This window comes from Myotis myotis, unplaced genomic scaffold, assembly GCF_014108235.1.
Source record: "Myotis myotis isolate mMyoMyo1 unplaced genomic scaffold, mMyoMyo1.p scaffold_m19_p_2, whole genome shotgun sequence".
NCBI lineage: Eukaryota > Metazoa > Chordata > Mammalia > Chiroptera > Vespertilionidae > Myotis > Myotis myotis.
In genome coordinates this window covers 63,529,879-63,554,398 of record NW_023416324.1, presented here as the reverse complement: position 1 = coordinate 63,554,398, position 24,520 = coordinate 63,529,879, and the positions used below count along the sequence as shown (strand labels likewise).

General features: G+C 38.3%; 1 non-coding gene across 1 annotated transcript; it reads right to left on the bottom strand.

The window, feature by feature from the left end:
• Positions 1-7,624: 7,624 nt before the first annotated feature.
• LOC118677883 lies at positions 7,625-7,730 on the bottom strand. Its single transcript, XR_004974602.1, has one exon. It is a non-coding gene; the product is annotated as a U6 spliceosomal RNA (small nuclear RNA).
• Positions 7,731-24,520: the final 16,790 nt, after the last annotated feature.

Below are 24,520 nucleotides of genomic sequence, written 5' to 3'. Positions count from 1 at the left end.
GTTGCTCAGTGAACTATGATTCACGATCATTACTGTATATGACTATTCATTTTTGTGCCAGAGTCAGTTTTTTAAAAAATTTTTGGTTTCAAAATCATAGCTATTCATGAAGGGTTTCCTAGGCTACATGTTGAATTCAGCATATCTTGATGGAATGTTTTTGTTCAAGAGGGAGGGACACAGCTCTGATGTTTCTTTGACGTAGCATCAAAGGCTTTTCTCCATTTTTCATCTTTTATAAGTCAGAAGTGAAAGAAGATAAAGGAGCTCAGTGTCCTTAGACGTAACGCATTTCTATAGTGGCTATAGATCTGGAAGCTTATTCATTGTGAGTATTTCTCACACCACCCCCACGACTACCTTCCACAATTCAGCTGTAGTTGCCTTCCTCAGTGTTTCCGTTCTCACCTGCACATTTGGACAATATATTAAAGTTGGAGTAAAATAAACTCCTAAGTGTGTCTTGGGGTGGATTTTAGATACCATTTATGGAAACCCAAGTTTTAGGGGAAGTAAGTAGCTTCTTTGGCAGGAAGCCAGTCCCTGAGGAGACTGGATATTCTCATAGTAGCAATAAAGAACAAGGCAGGGAACTGGAGTAAAAGGAGGTCTGAAGAAATTGGCGCTCAATCACTGGCTTAGGGGCCTTACACCCCCTGGGTATAGGCACAGAACTGCTCTCAGAATCTGGGATGCTACCATGCCCACAGTTGGGATTAAGCTATCTTAACTGTGAAGGTTAAGAAATACAAGGCAATAGAACCCAGTAAGAGGTCCTTCCAGTATTACCGTAAGTCCAGAATTTTGTTGGGGGTGTGCTGGAGCTGACTTGTATTAGATCCCAAAAGATGATTGTTAAATTTTAAGGAATTTTGCATCTGGTTGACTCCCATTGGTAGTTTGAAATGAGCTATCATGGGAGTACTTACACCACAGAAATGCTGCAAATCAGGACTTCCCTCCCACACCCCCAGGAGATCTGGTTGTAAAACATTTACCAGCACATCTCCGGTGGCACTTCTGCCGTTATACCTCTATCAACAGGCAACTCCACATTTTCTCTTTTTTTGTTGTTGGCATGACCTTCTCCAAGCTTCAGTTTTCTCATCAATAAAATGGGAAACCTAGAATTTAGATCTGAAAGAGATTTTAGAAATTAGCCCGACGTTTTTTATTTCACAGGAGCTATTAGCTCTGACTAGAAGATGGTATGTTTTTTCCTTTGCTATAGAAGCTGTGGAGACATCTGTCCCTTGGGAGGATAAGCAGAATGGCCCACTCCCTCCGAAGCGGATTCTTGGCAGTCGAAGCATGAGGTGTTGCAGAGCGTTTTATGTCTTCATAACTCACGATGATGGGCCGGGCCGGACCAGGAAATCTGTCTCAGAGTGAAGGCCTAGATCGGGACCCCAGGTAGGCCAGCATGGTCAGAGGAGGCGCAGTAAATCATTCCAGAAAGAAGCAGATGGGTTCTTGTGGTTTGATGGGTAAGGGTGGTATCTGATAAACTAGATTGGGAAAAGATGAGGAGCAAACCCAGGCCAAAATCAGGGTTTTTATTCTAACAGGTGGGACAATCACCTAACAAAGTCCAGGCAAGAGGACAGCAGATATTAGGGGGGAAATCAATTTAGTTGATTCTTAATTTCAGGGGAAATAAGTCTAATAATTATAGTGCTGGAAATTCTAGGGCCTATTTCAAATGGTTTGTCACACACACTACATACTCAATTATCAAAGGTTGGTGTTTGCCAATATAATCTTCTAGAATGGAGAGTCCACTGTGCCCTTTGCCTTATTGACATAGAACCTCAAGACCAGGGAAATGGTCTGATTCCTAGTCTAAAAAAAGATCTTAAAAGCATCTTAGGAAAAGAAGTTGGAGGATGTATTTCTCCCTGAGATTCTCCTATTCTTTTTATGATGTTAACCTCTACTTCCATGCTTTTTCTTCATTCAGTCAATGTTGCAGTTGATTTTGATTTGCAGAAATCTATCTCAGAATTGGCTTGGTGCCTGAAGTTGATTATAGCTAAATTCACTAGCATTTCTTTACATGCCAGCAATCAAAAGAGCAATTAAATCATGTTTGGACTGAACGATTTAAAACAATAAATCCCTCATTTGCATACCTGTATGCAAATACAGGTATGCAAATGAGGGACTAGAGCTCTTTTAAGACACTGTGATCAAAATAGGAATCTGATCACTGAGGAGCAGATACTGCTGGAGGGGCCAAAAGCAGAGTCCAGTTAGTGGGAACTGGGATTTTTAATTCGGAGGGAGCTCCTCGGGTCACTTCGATCAGAGGCAGCATTACTTCAAGGACAGAGTGAAAGCGAATGTGGTGCAGATTTGGGAAACACCACACACTGCGTTATTACAGAGGAATTGGTTTACATAGTTATTTTTCTAAGAACTCAGTAATGGAAGAAAGATGTGTCCACAAGTACCACTAATAATAGCTAATGAATATTATTCTCCCATGAAGCAGGGGTCACTAGTCATAGTTTAGTCCTTGTAAGTGCTCTGGTAGCGATGTCAGAATTCTCCACCTTAGAAGTGAGACTCAAGGAGGCACCCTTAGACTTACAGCTCGCATGTGATTTCTTCAATGTTGGAAGATTGCTTCATCTCAGTTGTTTTCCCGTGTGCCTTAATTTATGCTAACTTTTGTCAGTGTCACCTTTATTCCCTGCCTATTGCCAGGTTCACAAATCATATATTTATTTTGGAATTCCATTAATTTCTGTTTCAGGGTTAAATTATCCACATCATGCCAAGGTAACCACCATTTGGAAAAATTAATGCCTAACATATTTTATTAATTTATTTCTTGAGTTTAACTTGTATTAAAAGAAATTGGATTCCCTGTAAATTAAATGGTATTTGATAATCATTTATAAGGTATTTTACTACCTTAACTATACATTAACGGCAGTAGTTTTTTTTTTTCCCTCAGAAAACCAGTAAGTTTCTCAAAAATGTTTTACCTTTTTGTGTTATGATATACATTTTGCATATTGATGCTTCTGGATATTGATGAGATGCAAAATGCATGATAGAATATTGATATCTTGGATTTATATAGTCAAATCTTCCCTTCCAGATATATACTCACTTATATATATTATGGAAAATGTTTTTCAGCTTGTTAAACAATAGAAACATAACATTTTGATTACCGTCAATAGGAGAAAAAGAAGTAGACTTGGGCCAGTGGACACAAACTCCATCCTACCATCCACTAAAAAATACTAAATCTGTATGACCAACATGCTAATTATAAAAGATGCCATCTGTGATGTTCACTCAAGGAAACAGGATTAGGGTGAACTAGCACAGTTGAGATGAGGACAGTGCACAGCCTGAAATTAGGCATAGGGTATTATTAGTCATGGGTGCTAATGGCAATGGGAAAAAAATATCTTTGTGGCAGAGAGGAAGGTACATGGCTAGTGTAAAATACTGCTGGCTGCAGGGTTGAAACCATCTTGTCTTAGGAAGGCATATTTTATCTAGCCCTGTGGTTGTTGAAAAATTGGGGATTTGATTGGTTGTACTTCACAACTGATAGACTGTGTGGAATGTACCAAATGAGCATTGATGTAAAACAGCTGTTTGTGTATTTCAATGCCAGCATCAAGGAGGCCAAATACAATTAAGATCCTCTGGCATAAAACAAAGACATCATTGTAATCATCAGGATGCTTTTTACACATTGTCCTAAGATCATTGTGTAATTGACTCTCTTGATAAACTCTTCTCTGCCACTGAGCCAGTTCGTTAGAGAAATTAAACATCCATGTTTTAATCTTGAAAGGTCAAAGGACTTTTATGAATTAGTAGCCATGCGAGGCAGGGATGGGTGGTAGAAGAATGGGTACTGCTCCATCAGTTTTGTTCAACAGCTTCTCAGTGCCTCCTTCCTTCCTCCGATGGTGCCACAACATCCATACCTACTGCCCCTGGACACCTACCTCAATTCCTGAGGATGTTAGGCAATTCTGAACTGTTTGTTGTTGTCATTGCTTATGTGTCAGAAATGTTTATACATCTAAACAATAAATAAGCTAATTTACTTGTCAGCCTCATTGATTATAAGCCAATTGAAATAAACTTTTCAGGAAGAAAGATTTTGGAATAAATTAGGAATAATTGGGTTTAAAACAATCTTGGTCAGACCAACCCTGGTCAAACTAAACCAGTCAAATTTTCTTTGCCTTCTGAAGTTTGAATTTTTATTAATTAGAGATAAGGTGGAAATTGAAACTCGAAACTAGATGAATTTGTATAAGTCCTGTTAGGGGCAGGAGGGAGAAATAGACTAGTGGAGACTATCTATAGCAGTGGTTCTCAGCCTGTGGGTCGAGACCCCTTTGGGGGTTGAATGGCCCTTTCACAGGGGTTGCCTAAGACCATTGGAAAACACATATATAATTATATATAGTTTTTGTGATTAATCACTATGCTTTAATTATGTTCAATTTGTAACAATGAAAATACATCCTGCATATCAGATATTTACATTATGATTCATAGCAGTAGCAAAATTACAGTTATGAAGTAGCAACGAAAATAATTTTATGGTTGGGGGTCACCACAACATGAGGAGCTGTATTAAAGGGTCGTGGCATTAGGAAGGTTGAGAACCACTGCTCTATAGCTATAAGAAATACTAATCATGCTTTGTTAATCCTGATTGTTTTGTTCTGATTAAAGAAAGCACATTCTAACCTGGGTGGGAGTTGTATGCCCTTGGGCCTGGGAGGTAACCTGGAAATGTGGTTTATCCTCCTTATCTGAGAACTGCCTATTCTCCTGGAAAGATTAACAACAGTGGACTCCCGGAGGCACCCCACCCTTTTCAACCCCTCAGCTGCCCCCTCTCCCAGCTCACATTGCCTGTTATCTGTAACTTTTATACCCATTTTTACTCCTTTTGCCTATTTCTGCATGTAATCTTTGCCCTTCTACCCACTATAAGCAGCTGGTTTATAGGGGGTTGCAGAGCAGATTTTAGTGGATGACCTGCTGGTCTCCCATATTGCCAGCAATCCTATATAATAAGAGGGGATATGCTAATTAGCCCAAATATGCTAATTAGTCACGACCAGATATGCTAATTAGTCACGATCGGTTATGATAATTAGTAATGACCAGTATGCAAATTGACCATCACTCCAAAACAATAATAAGAGAGGAATATGCTAATTAGCCCTGATATGCTAATTAGTCATGACCATCGCTCCAACACACAAGATGGCCGCCCCCATGTGGTCAAAGCTCTCTGCCCCCATGTAGCCACAAGATGGCTGGCAGGGGAGGGCAGTTGGGGGCGACCAGGCCTGCAGGGGAGGGCAGTTGGGGGCGACCGGACTGGCAGGGGAACAGTTAGGTGTTGATCAAGCTGGCAGGGGAGTGGTTAGGGGGTGATCAGGCTGGCTGGCAGAAGCAGTTCGGGGCAATCAGGTAGGCAGCAGGCAAGTGGTTGAGAGCCAGCAGTCCTGGATTGTGAGAGGGATGTCCGACTGCCCATCAGACATCCCTCGAGGGGTTCCAGATTGGAGAGGGTGCAGGCTGGGCTGAGGGACACCCCCCCCCAAGTGCACGAATATCGTGCACTGGGCCTCTAGTCTATAATAATAAAAGCGTAATATGCTAATTAGACCGGATATCCTTCCAGATGACCTTCCAGATGAAGCCCGGGCTGCAAGGGAAGCTCAGGTTCCGGTGCCTGCTGGTGGCCGGAGGGAAGCTGGTATCCCAGGTGTCAGAGGGAAGCTACTGGGGGAAGGAAGCTGGGGGAAGGAAGCTGAGGGAAGCTACTCTTGCACGAATTTCATGCATCAGGCCTCTAGTATTGGAATACATGCTCATACATGACTAAACTCTGTTTCTGCTTCATTGGTTCAAGTAGTGACAGGCAGCCCAGACCCATTAGTTGTCCAGTTTTAGTACCGCATTCTCTAGCAGGCAAAGCATAGTTGAACCTTTATTCTTGATTCATCTCTCCAGCAACTTTAAGAGGTTCTGGCTGTTTATTCGAAAGTTACTGGAAACTTTCAAAGACAGTATCTATAAAACAACATGACAAAATGGCTATAAAGTTCATCTTTAATTCAAAGAACTTCTGCCCTCAGATTTTAAAACTTTCCTGTTTAAGACAAAAATGGGTTACTTTATGTTTTAATCATTTTAATTTTTTTAAGCAACAAGTGTTTATGAAATTTCTAAGAGGCGCTAGTGAGGTGTTACTGAGACCAAATTGCTGTGTAAAAAAGAAAAAAATGTGTCTTTCTACTAGATAAAGACTTCAGCAGGTCACCTCTCAGTCATCTACCATGATAAAAGGAATACAGTGGGGCCTTGACTTACGTGTGTCCCGACTAACGAGTTTTTTGAGATACCAGCTGTCTCTCGGGGGATTTTTTGCATTGAGTTGATAGAGTAATTTGAGGTTGGTCTCAGAACGAATTAAACTCGTAAGTCAAGGCCCCACTGTACTGAACTCAGGGTAATTCTGGCTGCTCTTTGGAGGGTGTTGCAGTATTTGAGATGGACAGATGAAGCCAATTTCTGTAATTAAGAACCAAGAACCAAGAAAGAGGGTCACTGCTTGGGGAATGGGAAAATGTTTTATCTGATTGAGAGCAGAACGAACTGAAGTTTAAACTGAGAGTTTTATTGTCAAAGTAAAAGATTTAGAATTTGGTTTAGACTCAAGACAAAAGTGCAGATCATGGTTTTGTTCTGCAACTTTGGACCCATTGCAGTGATGGACAGGCCTATGGAGGTTTTGCCATAATTCCAGGAAATATGGGATTGGGGAAGTATTGGTAAGATGGTTGGATTTATTTCAAGAGTGAAGAAGTACTGTAAGGATGTAGGAATAAGCTCTTCACTCAACCGTGTTTTTTAATAAAAATAAATTATTTAATGCTATTTATAGGTTGTATTATCCATGTAATAGCATGGTTAAAGGGCATTAAAAAAACAAACCCTTTTGTTTTGTACCCTCACTAGTTTAGCAGTTCAGTTTCCTAAAATATATGTGTGTTCATCTTAATTGCACCTGTAACTGCCCCCAGGCCATTTGCATTGCTTTCCTTCCCAATTGTTTCCACTTGAATTTAGCTACTATTTTTTAACCCAAGTGTTGACTGCCTCATGAACACCACAGGGCTCTCCCACAGCAATTCAGTGCTCCCAAGCAGCAGTTAAGGTATCCCGCCTAGGTGGTACCTCCGGCCCTCTGGGCGCTCTCCAGCTCTCTCTGAACTACTTTTAAAGGAGCCTTTACGCCCAGTCCAGCTGCTTTTAGTTTTTTCAGTGATGGCTGTTCCCCCTAAGTGAGGGCTACAATTCAGCTTAAAGGACACAGATTCTTTTTATTTAGGAAATTGCATTTTTTTTCATGTTTTCCAATCCATTTATTATTTTTATTACAGTGATTGGGGGTGACATTGGTTAATAGGATTGTGTAAGTTTCAAGTGTACATTTCTATGATACATCATCTGTATACTGCACTCACCCCCTGCCCCCTGCCGATAAGCTCCGTATTGTCTGTGCCTATGAGTTTTTGTTTTTATTGTTTGTCCATTTTCATTAAGTTTTATATAAAAATGCATGGACCACTTCACAGATTTGCGTGTCATCCTTGTGCAGGGACCACGCTAATCTCTGTATCGTTACAATTTTAGTGCATGTGAAGCGAGTGCTGGGAAACCATATTTAAAGGACTAAGTAAAGACAGGTTACAGTTACACAGTCTCACTACATAGTTCAATGATGAGTGGGTGAAAATGTATGCAGCATTTGTGAAGCCCTCACAAGCATCAGGGATTCTAAAAAGCGCTCCTCATTTGCTCTCATATCCAATGTTTAAATAGCTAATTAGTCAATTATCCTGTTTTAGAAAAGAGGAAATAGAGGTCCACAGCCTCTAGGACAGTGGTTCTCAACCTTGGCTGCACATTAGAATCACCTAATGTGATTCTGTTTCTTTGTTATGGGTGAGGCCACAACATTAGTAACAAAGAAACAGAATTTCCGGAGGATGAGGCCCAGAAATCAGGATTTTAAAAAGATTCCCAGGTGATTCTAATGTGCAGCCAAGGTTGAGAACCACTGTTCTAGGAGGAAAACTGTGATTTGAATCTAGATCTGCCTGACTCAGACAGATGCACGGTCAGAGGTTCAAGACAAGCGTGGTTGGTGACAGACTGTTGAGTGAGAACGAGATCCCCATGTGGACCAAATGGGAAAGAGGGTGGAGTAACGGATGCTGTGTCCATGTCCTGGAGCAAGCCTATGTATTTCATCATTTCTGTGCTTGGTGCTTCAAGTTCAAATATTATTAGAAGGTAAAGTTCTACAAGCAAAACAGCCCTATGACAGAACCCAAAGAGAACTTATTTCCCAGGACTTTTCTGGAAAGCTTCAGACTCAGAACAAACAACTCAGGATAAAATTTTAAGCTTGACCGCAGAGATTCCTTAGTAAGATACGCTGCGTTTTTTTTCTTTTTAATTTAAAGGACCTTTGATCTCCTTCCCACTTCAGAAAAGCCTTTAAGTCTCCACAAAGGACTGTTAGAAAAGCAAGGACTTGGACAGGGTCCATCTTATTAATTTTGTTATTAATTCTAATGAGTCACTCCCATAAAAATGCTATTCTTTCTCTTTGCTTTTGATAATTATTAGAGATAGCAAGATTTGTGATCGAATATTTTAAGACTAGAGTAAGTGGCTGCATTGCTCTCATAAACACACAGTGAATATGCTTAATGATCTCATGTACTAATTAAAAAGCTTGAAAAACCTGGGAAGGGAAAACATGAGAACAGAACACTCTGAAAGTTCTTTTTTCTTTAATGAAAATAGTGGTGGTAGTAGCAAACACTTATTGAGGGTTTCCTATATGTCAGAGACTTTTCTAAGTGCTTCAGATGTATAACTCCCTTAATTCTCACAATAACCCTATGTGATAAGTACTATTATTAGCCCCATTTAACATATAAGAAGCGAACTTATCCAAAGCCACACAGCTAAGTGGTGGAGCTGGGGTTCAAACCCAAGAGACCTCTTAATAATCGTGCTAAGAAAGAACACCATCAAGTCTTCAAGCTTACAGAGGTCATGTTTTCTAATATTTGAGAAGATACCTAGGCTCAGAGAGAAAAGAAATTTTAAATAGTCAGAATCTACATGGGAAGAATATCACATTATAGTCTAGAATGGATCTGCTAGCTTTCTGTAGAGGGCCACAGGGTAACTAGTTTAGGCTTTGTGGCTATATCGTCATTCAACCACGCAACTCTGCCATTATAGTGTGAAAGCAGCTATGGACAGAAAATATGCAAACCAAATGGGCACGTACGTGTTCCAATGAAACATTATTTACAAAAACAAGCAGTGGGCCAAATTAAGCCTATATGCTGTATTTTGCTGACTCCTGACCCATAGTATTGGTTTTCTTTATTATAATTATAATTATTATTATTATTATTATTTAATGCATTGAGGTGACACTGGTTAATAAGATCATATAAGTTTCAAGTGTACAATTCTATGAAAGAGTATTGATTTTCAATGTATGATCAGGAGCATCACCTGGCACTTGTTAGAAATGCAGATTCTTGGGCCCTCACCCCAGACGAACTGAATCAGAAGCTGTGGGGGCCCCACCTCTGTGTTGAACAAGTCTTACAGGTGATTCTGACTCATGCTATAGTTTGATAACCACTGATCTAGTGAAAGGAAACTGATGGAGGGTTTGAGTATGAAGTACTGGAGCTGAGAGTCAAACCAATGAGTGTCTCCGAGTCCAAAGTGCACCTTAGCTCATACCCAAAATAGTTTTGGATATCCAAAATAGTTTTGGAGATCAGCCTACTCACACCTGCTGACAGTTGAAGGAATCAGGGACCAAATAGACTAGAGAGATTTGTCCCAGCTTGTTAGTGCTCCAAATTCAGTATTCTTTCCTTTGCGCAATGTGGGAAATGCAAAAGTGAGCTGAAATCCCCTTCAAGCACTGTGATTACACCTAACCCAGCAAATTCCACGCACTGGAAGTGACGATGGAAAGCCTCTATACTCCTTCCAAAGGCTATCTAACAGGTTCCATGCTGCTGAGGCTGATGCTGGAATTTCCTAGTCATTACACCATAACTTGAGTCTCTGACTATAGAATTTCATCCAACCTCTCCCCAGTTCCCAGATATAAAGGCACAGAGGTGGTCTCAAATGTATATTGCAGATTTAATGGAGAAGAAGGCAGAGAAAAATTTGTTGATCTAGTATAAATGCTAGAAATTATTCTATCTACTTTGTATATATTAACTCAAATAATCCTTTCAAGAATCATGAGTTAAGACATGTGATTGTATAGCTGAGAAAACAGGAAGGTAAATGAATGTAACTGAATTGACCAATGTCCTATAGTTCTCTGGACTCTGTGTACCTTCAGAGCTCCTCCTTCTTTCCCGTGCTGCCTGCTCCCCAGCCCTGGATGCCCCTACTACTTAATGACCTCAGTTGTATATTCATCATGTCATAAGTTAGGGAGCTGATAATGTGTCCTCTACCCTAATAGAGATGTGGTATCTCAAAAAGCCCTGCTGGATTTTAGTTGAAAAGCTTTGTACTTAAATTTTTGTTTTATCTCCAAAGGAAACTTTAAAAATATATATATATTTTTACTTATTTCAGAGAAGAAAGGAGAGGGAAAGAGACTAGAAACATCAATGGTGAGAGATCATTGATCGGCTGCCTCCTGACGCCCCCTACTGGGGACCAAGCCCGCAACCCAGGCATGTGCCCTTGACCTGAATCGAACCCCGGACCCTTCAGCCCACAGGCCAACACTCTATCCACTGAGTCAAACGGGCTAGAGCTTCAAAGGAAACTTTTGTAATGCAAGTAAAATCGACGTGAACAAAAGCAGTGGAATAAGAATGAATTTGAAGGACATTTATTAACACTCCTCAGAATACAGCCTTTAGGAACATAATACAAGATCGCTTCTTGTAACATCTTCCCTTCCCCCAGTTTCAATGTTTTCTCATACATAACACTTAAAAGTCCCAGCCAGAGACCCATAAAGCAATATTTTCCCCCATGTAATGGTTTCCTGCACATAGAGTTCAAAAACCTCATCTCCTGGAAAACATTATAAAGAACTTCTACAGTATTTGAGTGTAACTCACACTCCTTAAAGATCAGTAACATTACTTAAACATATCCCCATGTTTAAAGCTCCTCTTCCTGTAGTTGTATTTCCATATTTATAAATATCGTTCCCCTCCAAAAAATTTAAAAAGGAAAATGAAGTGTGAAGTTCCTGACTACAAACCATATTTTTTAAACAAAAGCCAACTGACGATATTTTTAAAGTTTTGTTTTACAGTGAAATTAAGAAATGGAGGAAAAATGCCCCCTCACTTTTCTGTAAGTTATTGTATTAGTTTCCAAGGGTTTTCATATCAAAGTACCAAAACCTTTGTGGCTTAAAATGACAGCAATTTATTTTCTCTTTCTACTTGAGCCTTAAAGTCCCAAATCAAGTTGTCGGCAGGACCATGCTCTCTGAGGAGAACTAGGGATGAATCCTTCTTTGCCTGTTCCCAGCATCTGTGGTTGCTGGTGTTCCTTAGTGTTCCCTGGCTTACAGCTGCATCATTCTAGTCTCTATCTTCATCTTCACATGGCCTTCTTCCCTCTGGGTCTGAATATCACTCCTTTCTCATATACAGACACCAGTTACTGGATTTAGGGCCCAGCCTAATCCAATATGCTCATCATGACTTGATTCTATCTGCAAAGACCCTCTTTCCAAATAAGGTCACGTTCGTAAGTATTAAGAATTAGGATTTCAACATAACTTTTGGGTGAGATAAAATTCAGACAACTACAGTTATCAAGTAAATAAGTATACCTGTCATTACTTCAAGCATGAGAATAAGCTACAAATATTTTAACATCTTTGCTTATACAAGAACTAACTTATTATCTTCTAGAAGGATCAGTTGGTGTGTAATAAGATTTTTGGTTAATAACTAAAGTATGTGTATTTGTTGTTTCTTGTTGGCATTTATGAAGTTACCTGTTGGCATTTTTATAAACATTATAATTCTTATTATCTCCTTAAAATTGTTTAATAAGAACAATAGTCATTGTAGTAATAATGATAGATTAAGATCCTATTGAGCACATGTGTAATCTTTCAATATCCATAGTAATCTTATGAAATAAGGACAATTACTACCTGTATTTTACAAATGAAATTATGGAGGCCCCGAGATGGTAATAGCTTGCCCATTGTCACACAGCTAAGCAGGAAGTGATGAGGCCCGGGTTCTGCAGGTTTCAAGGTTGGCCAACATCCATTTCTTTGGTAAAGAATGCCTATTCATTCCACTAAGCCTGGAAAGCACTTGAGGACAGTTTGGACTGAAGATGATGGAATACCAACATGCTACTTTCATTAGAGTCTCTTAAGCCAAAATAAGTGGAACAGGTGTCTTTTCCTGCTGTTTGTTCAATAGCAAAGATTTGTCAAGCACACCACTTTCCATGGGTCAGGCACCAAGTTAGGCACCAGGAATATTAATTAAGCAAGCAAACAAGCGAATAAGTAAATAAAATACAGACTTTAAAGCAGTTTACTCTCTAATGGTCACCAAGCTAGCTAAGGGATGTTAAATCATTATGAATTCCACCTTCTGCTATAACTCTCAAAACAAACCATAGCACTGTCTGTCATTATGTATCCAAGATTAGTTCAAATTAGTGTGCATTTATAGTACAAAGAGCAGAACCTGAGATAGAAACAGGTCATAGTGGGGAGTAGGGGAAGCAGGGAGGGAGGGCAGGAGAAGAAGGGAAAGAAAGTGGAGTGGAGGAGGGAGAAGGAAAGCGAAATTGGGAAACTTGCAGCACCAAATGTTCCTTCTGATGAGGACTAGTCGTTAACACATTTGGAAGGGAAGCCTGAGGATACAAATCACTGTGAGCCTTTAGGTCAAGGCCTCAGCCGACTTAGCTACCAGCTGTATGTGGGCTGGATGCAAATGGGAAGCTGTCCTACACACTTACGCGGAAATGACACGGTGTGATTTCTGTTTGACAGCGGCTGCCCCGAATGCCTGCCAGAGGAATTGTACATTTAATCACCAGTGCCTTTCATGCTACACCTGGTAAGGCTGAAACTTCGCTAGTGGAATAGTGATGGCTCTGAGTGTTTTTACTTTAATTCCTGACATAGTCCACAGAAACACCGAAATATATCCATTGCTATTGCTCATGTTCTTTCAGTTGTGTCAGCACCTTAATTTCATATTTGTGGTTGGTACATTGGAGGAGTTTCACTTCAATGAGAACACATGTGTGGTAGTATTTTGTCTGGACTACCATAGCTGAGAGGTAATACTCACGCAGGGTGGAACAAAAAGAGAAATATAATTTCATCACAAGATTAAATAGATGCTCATTCCCCACTAAAAAAAAAAATACCTTCAATTTTTTAACATGTCACTGTCAAAAATAACCCCCTTTTTTCTATAACTTTGATTCTAATTCTAAATTAACTCAAGGAAGAGTTAAAATCAGTGCTATTTATATTTACCTTTGAATTTTTAAAGAGTATATTTAAAGGTAATATCATAAAAAGGAATAGTTTGTGCATGCACAAGTGGTGATCAATTTTAAATGTAAGTATTAATGAATGAATAAAACGATCACATTCTCTACCAGCCTCTCTCACATTTCCTATGCAACATGAATGAAACCTGAATCATCATTATTTCTCCCAAGATTGCTCCTGTTCCTAGATTTCCTATGGCAGTTAATGGAGCCATCACCATGTAAGGCATCCAAGCCAAAAAGTAAAGCCGTTTTATACCTGTGGAGGAGGTCTTCTGCTTTGGATAAGACTGAATAATGGCACAGGACTAACCTGCCATAAACAGCTCTACAACAAAACAATATGTGCAGCAACCGTTTTCAGGCATTGGACCACAGGCAGCACAAAACTAATCTCTCAGAGAAGGAAGGTCACAAGGTGAGCCTCACTCTCGCCCTCTGTCTGGGGACAATTTCTTTACCGTGGCCCAGTGGGCTGGAGTTGAAGCAGTGCTGAAGTGCATTGGCATTCCAGCCCAATCTGAATAGAGAACGTGAGTTAATTTATCATTCAGCTGAAACACCAGTTAGACCATACCTTATGGGTAAGGTCTCTAGAATAAGACCTACTTGAAATCAACTTTAACAAAAACTCCAAACTCTGTCTCCTTTGGAGAGAAATGTGGTTAAGAAACAAGAACTTTGAAAACACTTTGTATTTTCTACAGAACCTAATAAAGTGTAAGACCAATGCTACCCAAGTTCAAGTTGATGAGCCAGCAATTAAACTACTTCTAGAACAAAGATCAGTTCTCTTCAAAAGAAGGTAATAAAATTCAGTGTCTCCTCAATTAATCATCTACAAAGTTTTATATACAAGCACTAATTATTACACATGCACAGAACTTACACAGTCAAGAGAAGAGCAGTTAATACAAACTAACCCCTAAGATTGTTCACCTGTTAGTTTTAGCAGATAAAGAATTTAAAGTAGCTATTATAAATATGTTAAAAGAATGAAAGGAAAATGCATTCAAATAAGTAAAGGAATAGAAGGGCTTAATGAGGTAACAGGGTATCTCAGCAGAGAAATAAAAACTGTAAACAAACAAATAAAACCGTAAGGAAATTCTAGAATGGAAAATTACAACTACAATTAAAAATTCACAATCCAGGCTTCACAGCAACTTGTAGATAACATATGAAAGAACCAGTGACCTTGAAGAAAAATCCAGGCATTTTCTAATCTGAAGGATGGGGTGGGAGGGGAGGGGAAAGGGAGGAATTTAAAGAAAAATTAACAGTGCCTCAGGGCCTGTGGCACAATATCACATGGTTTAACATACATGTAATAGAGTTCCCAAAAGTGAAGAGAGTGAGGATAAAGAAGAAAATATATTTGAAGACATGATGGCTGATATTTTCCTAAATTTAATTTAAAATATTGATTTATATTCAAGAAATAAACATTATTAGATAAATAAAAGTGCCATGATATTATTGAAAATCAAAGACAGAAAATCTGTAGAGGGAAAAAAGACATTGCATACAGAGAATAATGAGACAAATAATGGCTAATCAGAATCATGGGGGCCAGAAGACAATGGAATAATATCTTCAAACTGCTGAAAGAAAGAAAAACCTGCCAATCCAGTTTTTGAAGATTTTGAAAATAGTCTTCAAAAGTTCGTATAAAGAAAACCTGCATTATAAGAAATGATAGAGGGAAATGACTCTATTTGGAACTCCAATCTTTAGTAAGAAATGGAGAGCACTGGGAATGGCAACTAAATGGATTAATATAAAAGTCACCATTTGAAAAAAAATAACATTTTAAAGTAAGGTTGATAGTATGTAGGAGTAAAGAATATGACAATAACACAAAGGGAGGACAGATAAATGGAGTTATACTCTTTCAGATTATTTTGTGACATGAGAAGTAGCAAGTGGGAAGTATGAAAAGTGAGGTATAAATGGTGAAGTGGTAAAATACTGGGATATAAATAGTTTTGATAAATTAAATATGTATATTATTAGTGCTAGAGCAGCCATTTAAAATGAAAAACAGCTCAGCTGGTGGGGCTAAGTGGTTGATCTTGGACTGTGAACCAGGAGGCTAAGGTTCGATTCCCAGTCAGGGAACTTGCCTGGGTTGCAGTAGAGGGTGTGCAGGAGGCAGCCAGTCATTGATACTCTCTCATCATTGATGTTTCTATCTCTCTCTCCCCCACCCTTCCTCTCTGAAATAAATAAAAATATATTTTAGAAAACAAAAAGTTACAGTTAATAAGCCAATATAGGAAATAAAATAAATGCTAAAAATAACTTAATTAACCCAGATAAAGAAGAAGAAACAGAAGAACAAAAAATGTGAAGGGACGAATGGAAAACTAATAGCAAGATGATTCGTTACCCGTAGCGGTTTTATAACAATCCAAATGTCCATCAATAAGGGGTGGAATTAGTGAAATTTATATTTATATAGTAGAATATACTCTGCATCGAAAAGAAAAACTAATGCACACACCAATATGGATGAGTCTCAGAAACAATTGAGCTGAAGCCAGACAAGAGAGCAATTATTGTATGGTTCCATTTATATGAGGTTCTAGAAAACATAAAAGTGATTCATAGTGCTAGAAATAAAATCAGTAGCTGGGGCAGGGTTGGGGGAAGGGATTGACTGTCATGGGGCATGAGAGAATGTTCTAGGGCAGGGGTGGGCAACCCTTGGCACTCATGCCAACCATGGCACGCCAGTAACTTTTGCTGGCACACGAAATCCTCTCTTACAATCTTCCATTTACAGTTTTTTTTTTAATATCGACTTTTTTATTTTTCAGATAAATTCAGTGTAGGTGCATCTTAGATAAATAAATAATTTTACATAACATGTATACATTAAAAAATAAATGTATTTTTCATCATCATATACTGTGTTTTTGTCACTCGAATGAATTTTATTATTTCTTCAAGGTTCTTCACGTACGTACACCTTGAGAGGTATCAAGTAGGCGTAACATGTTCTCAAAAAATTAGGGTTGGCATACAGAAGAATTTTGAGTCAGAGATTTTGCTGGTTTGGCACGCACTCACAAAAAGGTTGCCCACCCTTGTTCTAGGGTGATGTAAGTAGTCCAAATTTTGTGTAGGGCGATGCTTTCTATACATTTGTCAAAAACATGAAATGACACACTTAAATGAAGCATTTAAAAAACGTATTTATGGAATCTATTCTTTTCTGCTTTATAAGTGGCAAATCCAGGCATCTTGCTCCCAGTTCAGGTTCTTTCTAGAATGCCATATGGATCCCATGTAACCACTTGCTACTGGTTTCCAGGTTTTTGGTTTATTTTGTTTTCTGGTAGACACTGATTATTAGCTCATCATCTTTTATCAAGAAGAAAACTTCTAGGAATAACACAATGGTAGTTAGTTCCAAAGAGTTATTAAAGTTTCTCTGTATTTCTGATTTTTTTCCAAATAAAATTCCACATGCTGGAACCATTTGGCTTATTTCTTAGTAAGGGAAATACTGGAGTAGTTTCTTAAAGTAAAGTTTCCTTCCTGGGAAAATAACTTTTGCCCTAAATAATGTAGAGAATTGGGAGAATTTGTAAATCTTTAGAAATATGATTTCAAGCAGTTGTTTTAGTACTTTATCTTTTATTTCAATTGCTTTGGCCATTCAAGAGCAAACATTTGAAGATTTCTAGGAAATGCAGCATGACAGCCATTTAAAAGTTGATTTTATTACATCACTTATCTCCTAATTATCTTGGGTTGATAATTTCATATTTGGTTTGGAAAAAATTCTGGTTTGTCCAAGTTTAGATAATAATGTCTAGGCATTTGATATTAGTGTTTCCTTATTATTCACTTATTCAATAGACTTTTATACTATTTTAAAAATTCACATTCACACGTTTAGAAAACTGTTTTTACTTAAAAGTCACATATGAAGTTATGTTTGGGTAATGTCAAAGTTTAATGTAAAAATCTATTTTGAAATATTTCTTAAGGAGCTGAATTAGGAAAATAACTTTTTGAGGGGTAGCAAAAGCAGGATACTAAGAAGGGAATAGGAGAATAATCTTTAAAATGCATTTGAATATAAAGGGAATCCTTGAGAGAATATAAACTAGAAGGCATGAAGAAAACAAGGCATGTGGAAGAGGAAGGGACCCGCTAAGTCCATCACATTTAAGTTCTTTTTTGTAAGTTCTGAAAAAGACTGCCATGAGAACAGCTGTATTATTTGGGGATGGAATCAGATTTGACTTAAGAAGTATGTCTTCCTGGAATAAATTCTGAGCACAACATGCCCTGTTCTGATTGTCATTTCCTTCAAAGTTCAATGCTGTTTTCATCTCCTACAGGGGTTTCATCTCTTGGTGAGTGAGGTCTCTTCTAAACTCAGCACTATGCTGTCTGCCACCCTCATATAACATGGAATGTGCTACTTATACTGTATTTGTGATAAGCTTTACAGTCTTTGGAGGGTAACGGTTGTAGCCCTTCACATTTGTATGCCTGGAGCCGAGGTCAGTGTTGACACAGAGTAAGTCCTCAGTGATGATGAGATGTAATTGATAGAGTAGAACATGCCCCTCTGACATCTTTCCACCCAACATGACAGCACATGGTGTTTATCACACTGCACAAGAATGCAAGAATGGGCCATTTGCTTGGGAGAATTCTCTAGACTCTAAAGTTCTTGAAGGATCAGATGATGTTTTATTCAACTCCTTACTCTCAATATCTTGCACATTGCAAGAGTTTGAGAAGTATTTGTTGGATGAAAATATGAGGGAACTGAACTAGGAGAGGTAGATTAGTTTTCTACCACTAATTTGTTCAGAAGTATCGATCAAATAATTCAGCATCTGTGTCTCAGCTTCTTCATCTATATCTGTATTGGTATCTGTATCTATATATCTATATCTATGTCTATGTCTATATCTATATCTATCTAATCTCTATCTATCTATCTATCTATCTATCTATCTATCTATCTATCTATCTATCATCATCTATCTATTTGATAATAATCAAAGGCCTCTCCCAACAATCCTATGATTGTTTTGATTTGGTGATTACTTAAAATAAAAAGGTTATTTAGTTCAAATATTAAGTCAATGAGCTAGATAGTATCAACTCTTAGCAATTGGTTTCCCCCTGCCTCTAAACCTCTAATCACCTGGAACTCTAGGGACCCCACACATGTCAGCATGTCAAAAATTTGGGGGATGTCATTATATCATAAACAGCTCCTCATCCGGAAAAGACTGGAGATTCCAGACCCTGGGGAACAGATATGAAAAAGTGATTCACACCCATAGGTCAACAAGTGAGGCAACCTATTTTGATTTTGAACCAAAAGCTAATTGCTAAGCATCCTAGGTCCTCTTCCATTGTCTGCTCAGGGAGAACTACAGTTACTTCGAGAAGTTCTCCAATAGATAGGTACAGAAACCCTGTACATCCTGCATACATTTTTTGAGCACTAAGAGACCACACTGCAATACGCTATGTATGTGTAACTCATTTAATTCTCCTAATAATCCCATTTGACTGATAAAGAAATGGAGGCAAAGATAGCCAAGGTTACAGCTAGTAAATGATAGAGGCAGGGTTCAAATCCTCACTCTCTGACTCTGGAAGGATATTGGTGCAGTTTTTAGAGAAACCTCACTTTCTTAGAGGTACAGATGGGGGTGTATGTGTCAAAAATGAATAATTCAGGCTGTAAGACAAGGATTTATTGCTTTCGTTTCCAAACAGCTTTGCCTATATATAGAATATAGAGATGATTACCAGACTGTTGGCATTTGTTTGGAAAGCCAGTTACCATTCCTCAGAGACCAGCAACGGGATTACATTAACTGGTGATCTGCATTTCATCCAGGTCTGGTGGGTCCCGGGCACAGACCTTGTCTGAGAGAAAGCAGCTGTTCTGTCAGTCAGTGTGAGGAGGCAGGTGGGCCTCCTTACGAGTTACAGAACAAATAAAGGACTCATAGGCAAAGGTGGCTCTTTTATTTCCAGACAGACGATGGAATATTTATCAAGTGGCTCTCAGAGAGGTTTTACTTTGTTGCTTTTTATTTTCCAAGGAATCTCATGATTTGGGACAGAAAACAAGAGTAATTCTGGCTTACGTTCTTATTCATATTTTCTTTATTCATCATGTTCCCATATTCATATTTAATAACCATAAATAAAACTATAACACACATAAGCAAACACAACAAGGGGACGGTTGTCTTTCAAAGTGCTGGCAAGTTCTCTTATTCATCTTACTGGAACCAAAGTGTTTTGGCCACTATTCTGTGAGTCTTTCAGCAGGCATTATTTACAAGAGCATCACAGTTATTATTTTGGCTTATTTTCCCTTAAATATTTGCAGCAGTTTTTGAGTGGGGTATGCCCAGCTTTTGACTTGGAAGACTAAAGTAGCCTCATGTATTTCTTGTTAATAAATTCAATCAGTCCTGGAAACCTCAAGTATTAAACAAGTAAAGATCTCCCAGGATTTTGTTAATTCACGCTGTTTTTGATGAAACAGTAGGGGTTTCTTTAGATATTAAAAAAAAACACTCTTAGCATGGAAACCAAATCCTCAGCAAGGAATGAATCCCTCCTGAGACATCCAGACAAGTGGTTGGCTTGCTTCTGACAACAGCCCCAAAGGCTGGGCACCCACTTTCAACAAAAGGAACCGCACCTCCTCCCCCCATTTTTGAACAACTCTAATTTTTATAATGTTCTTATTTTGAGCTGAAATTATATCCCTGTAGATTTCACCTTCATGAATGTTCTTTCTTATTCTTCGCTAGGCCCATAAATTTTGGTGTTTCTTAGAAATAAATGTGATTTTATTTCACATACTGACCTTGGGCAATCTATGATTTCAGGATCCACCTACACAGTCATAAGTATATTTCAAGCCAAACTCATGCTGAGCTCCAGGTCAATATATTCAACCACCAACTAGATGTATTGATCTGGCTGCCTCACAAGTACCTTATATTCAATTCATCTAAATCTTGTTTTACCTTTCTTTAGACTCCTGAATGAAAATAGTAAGTATTGGCAATGATGTGGAGAAATTCGAACTCTTGTGCACTTCCAGTAAGGATGTATATTGGTGTTGCCACTGTAGAAAACAATATGGTAGTTCCTAAAATAATAGAAAAAAATGGAATTACCATATGATCCAACAATCCTCCTTCTGAGTATATGCTCAAAAGAATTGAAAGCAGAAACTCAAGCAGATATCTGTACACCCATGTTTATAATAGCATTATTCTCAATAACCAAAAGGTTGAAGCTACCCAAGTATCCATCAATGGATGAATGGAGAAAACAATGTGGTATATACATACAGTCAGTTAGCCTTAAACGGGAAGGAAATTCTGACATATGCTACAACATTGATGGATCTTTAAAACATTATGCTAAGTGAAACAAACCAGTTATAAAGGGACAAATACTATATGATTTTACTTATATGAGGTATTAAAAATAAGTATATTCATAGACACAGAAAGTAAAATGATGGTTTCTAGGGGTTGGTTGGAGAAAGAAATGAGGAGTTAATGTTTAATGCTTACAGAATTCCCGCTTGGGATTGGATGGTGGTGATGGTTGTACAACAATGTGAATGTACCTAACGCCACTGCACACTTAAAAGTCAATTTTAAATTATATATATTTCACTACAATTTTAAAAAATAAAGATCCTATAGAATCCAATTCCTAGCTAATTGTTCTTTTCTACTAATCCTTGCTTGGCAACCCTGAATTAGTTGTAGCTTCTCAAACGTACTAGGCTTGCTCATGAATCAGTGCTTTCCCGTCTGCTGCCTGGTAATTTCCTACTCCTTCTTGTAGTCACTGTTCTGATCTAGGGTGATTTACCATCACCCTGGTTTGCCTGGAATTGAAGGGTTTCCAAGAATTTGGGACTTTTAGTAATCAGATTAGGAAAGTCTGAGGCAAATTGGGACAAGTTGGTTGCCCCACTTAAATCACATTATATTATTTCCATGTCCTTAACATCAGAACTTTATGATACTCTGGAAGACATTTTTTTCAGGTTTATATCTATTTATTAATTAATATCCCTTGAGTAATGATATATTTTTGGCTTGTGTGATCATAAAACATATTTCTCTCTCTTCTCCATTAGAGTATCATAAAAATCTAGTCCAATGTCTTGTTAAGATCATGTACAATGTATTGAAATGTATTCCTGGCCCTGGACAGGTAGTTAAATTGGTTAGAGCGTGATCCCAATATGACAAGGCTGTGAGTTCAACCCCTAGTCAGGGCATGTACAATAAGCAGCCAATGAATGAATAAATAAGTGGAACAACAACTTTCTCCTCCCTCTCTCCCTTTCTCCCTCCCTCCTTCCCTTTCTCTCTCTAAATCAATAAACTAAGAAAAGAGAATGTATTCCAAAACTTTTGCCAACCTGTCCCCAAAACAGATTAGATTAGTCTGTCAGATCTTGGTTTTTATGAACTCACACTGGCTTCACATGGTCCCAGCTGTGTATGTGTGTGTGTGTGTGTGTGTGTGTGTGTGTGTGTGTGTGTGTGTGTGTCTGAATAATCCTTTTAATTAACCCCTCTGGAACCTTGCCTTGGATCAACATTCATTCACTTATAAAGAAATAGCATACTCTCCCCCTGTACCTACATTGCCACGGATTTCCTAGATTTTGAAAAAATATTGAAACCAATACAGGGAATGAAAGATTTTATTTTTCTGACCATATTAGATTCAGAAGACAGTATCAAGCAGTTCCTATGTTACTGAAATATGTCTCTCATAGCACAGACATGGACTCTGCCTGCTAATACTGGGTGAACTGCCTGATTTGGAAGCAATATTTATGTCACATGTAAGCTAGCTATGTGAACACACATTCGTTGGTAGGGATATAAATACAGATCTTGATTAGTGGTAAGTCATCAACATTAAAACTAGTAATTGCTACCATTTGGAGGGGTTTGGAGGCAGATGTGTCTCAGTTTAAACTGATAGCTTAAGCAATTGCAGCTTTTATTTTATTTCCAAGTGAAAACAAGGGTGTTTCTGGTTATCCTGGGCTTGCACCATGCAGCGAGAGAAGAGAACCCCCACCACATCCCCTGTGTGAAAGGATAGTTTGTTTCCTACCTGCAATGTAAGCTTCATAAGAGTTGCAACAACTCAACACCAAACAAACAATCCAATTACAAATGGCCAGAGGACCTCAACATGGTCAGAGGACTTCTCCCAAGAATACATAAAATGGCCAACAGATATATGAAAAGATACTCAACTTCACTAGCTATTAGGGAAATGCAAATCAAAACTACCTCACACCTGTTAGAATGGCTATTCTCAACAAGTAATAACAAGTGTTGGAGAGGTTGTGGAGGAAAAAAAAAACTCTTATTCACTGCTGGTGGGAATGTAAACTGATTCATTATTGAAACAGTATGGCAGTTCCTCAAAAAATTAAGAAGAGAGTTACCAGATGACTCAGAAACCCCCTTTCTGAGTATCTACTAGAAAAACTTGAAAACATTTATTTGCAAAGATATGTGCACTGCTATGTTCATTGCAGCACTATTTCTTGTGGCCAAGGCATGGAAACAACCAAAATGTCTTTCAGTAGAGGACTGGATAAAGAAGATGTGAGATTATATATATGTATTCTATTATATATATGTATTCTATATATATATATATATTCTAGAATACTACTCAGCCATTAGAAAAGATGAAATACTGCCATTTACAACAACATGGATGGACCCTGAGAATATTATGCTAAGCAAAATAAGTCAGTCAGAAAAAGCTCAGAACCATATGACTTCACTCATATGTGGGATATAGAACTGAAACTCATGGACACAGACACCAGTATGGTGATTACCAGAGGGAAGGGGCCAAATATATGGTGATGGAAGATGATTTGACTTTGGGTGGTGGGCACACAATGCACAGATCATGGATCATAGAAATGTACACTTGAAACCTATATGATCTTATTAACCAATGTCACCTCAATACATTTAATAAAAAATAAAAATTAAATGAAAAAAATAAAGTTTAAATTACCGAAATGTTTTAAAATAACAAAAATGTAAAAATAATAATGCTAATACTATTATTATCATCAGAAAGACCTGTATTCCTAATGTGACTGTTACTAATTGTCTCTGTGACTATTGGGATTTTTATAGACTTCAAGAATGGTTAGTAAGCAAAATAAGCAATCAGAGAAAGACAAGTATCACATGATTTTACTCATATGCGGAATCTAATGAAAAAGGTAAACTAATGAATAAAATAGATCCAGAAACATAGAAGCATGGAACAGACTGTTGATTCTCAGAGGGAAGGCAGGGGTGGGTGAGAAGAGATCGGCCAAAGAACCTGTATGCATGTATGCATAACCCATGGACACAGACAATAGGGTGGTGAAGGCTTGGGGTGGGGGTTGGGGGTGGGCTAGACGGGGTCAATGGGGGAGGGGGGGGAGGGACATAGTAATACTTTCAACAATAAAGAATTTTTTTAAAGGATGCTCGGGAGGCAGTGACATTTTCTGAGCAAGTGCTATGTGTCACAGACTGTTTGGCACCTTACATGGATTATTTCGTTTACTCTTCACAGCACCCCCATGAACATGAATAGCAGTATTATCTTTATTTTGCAAACAGGGAAACTGAAGCTGAGAGAGACTGAGTAAGGTGTCTGAGATCCCATGGCTTCTAGGTGGCAAAGCTAAGATTTGATCCATACTGAGCTAGGTCCACCCCATCGTATTGCATACAAAGGCCCACAGTTACAAGCTGTAGACCTACCTATGGAAATGTAGGTGCAGGAA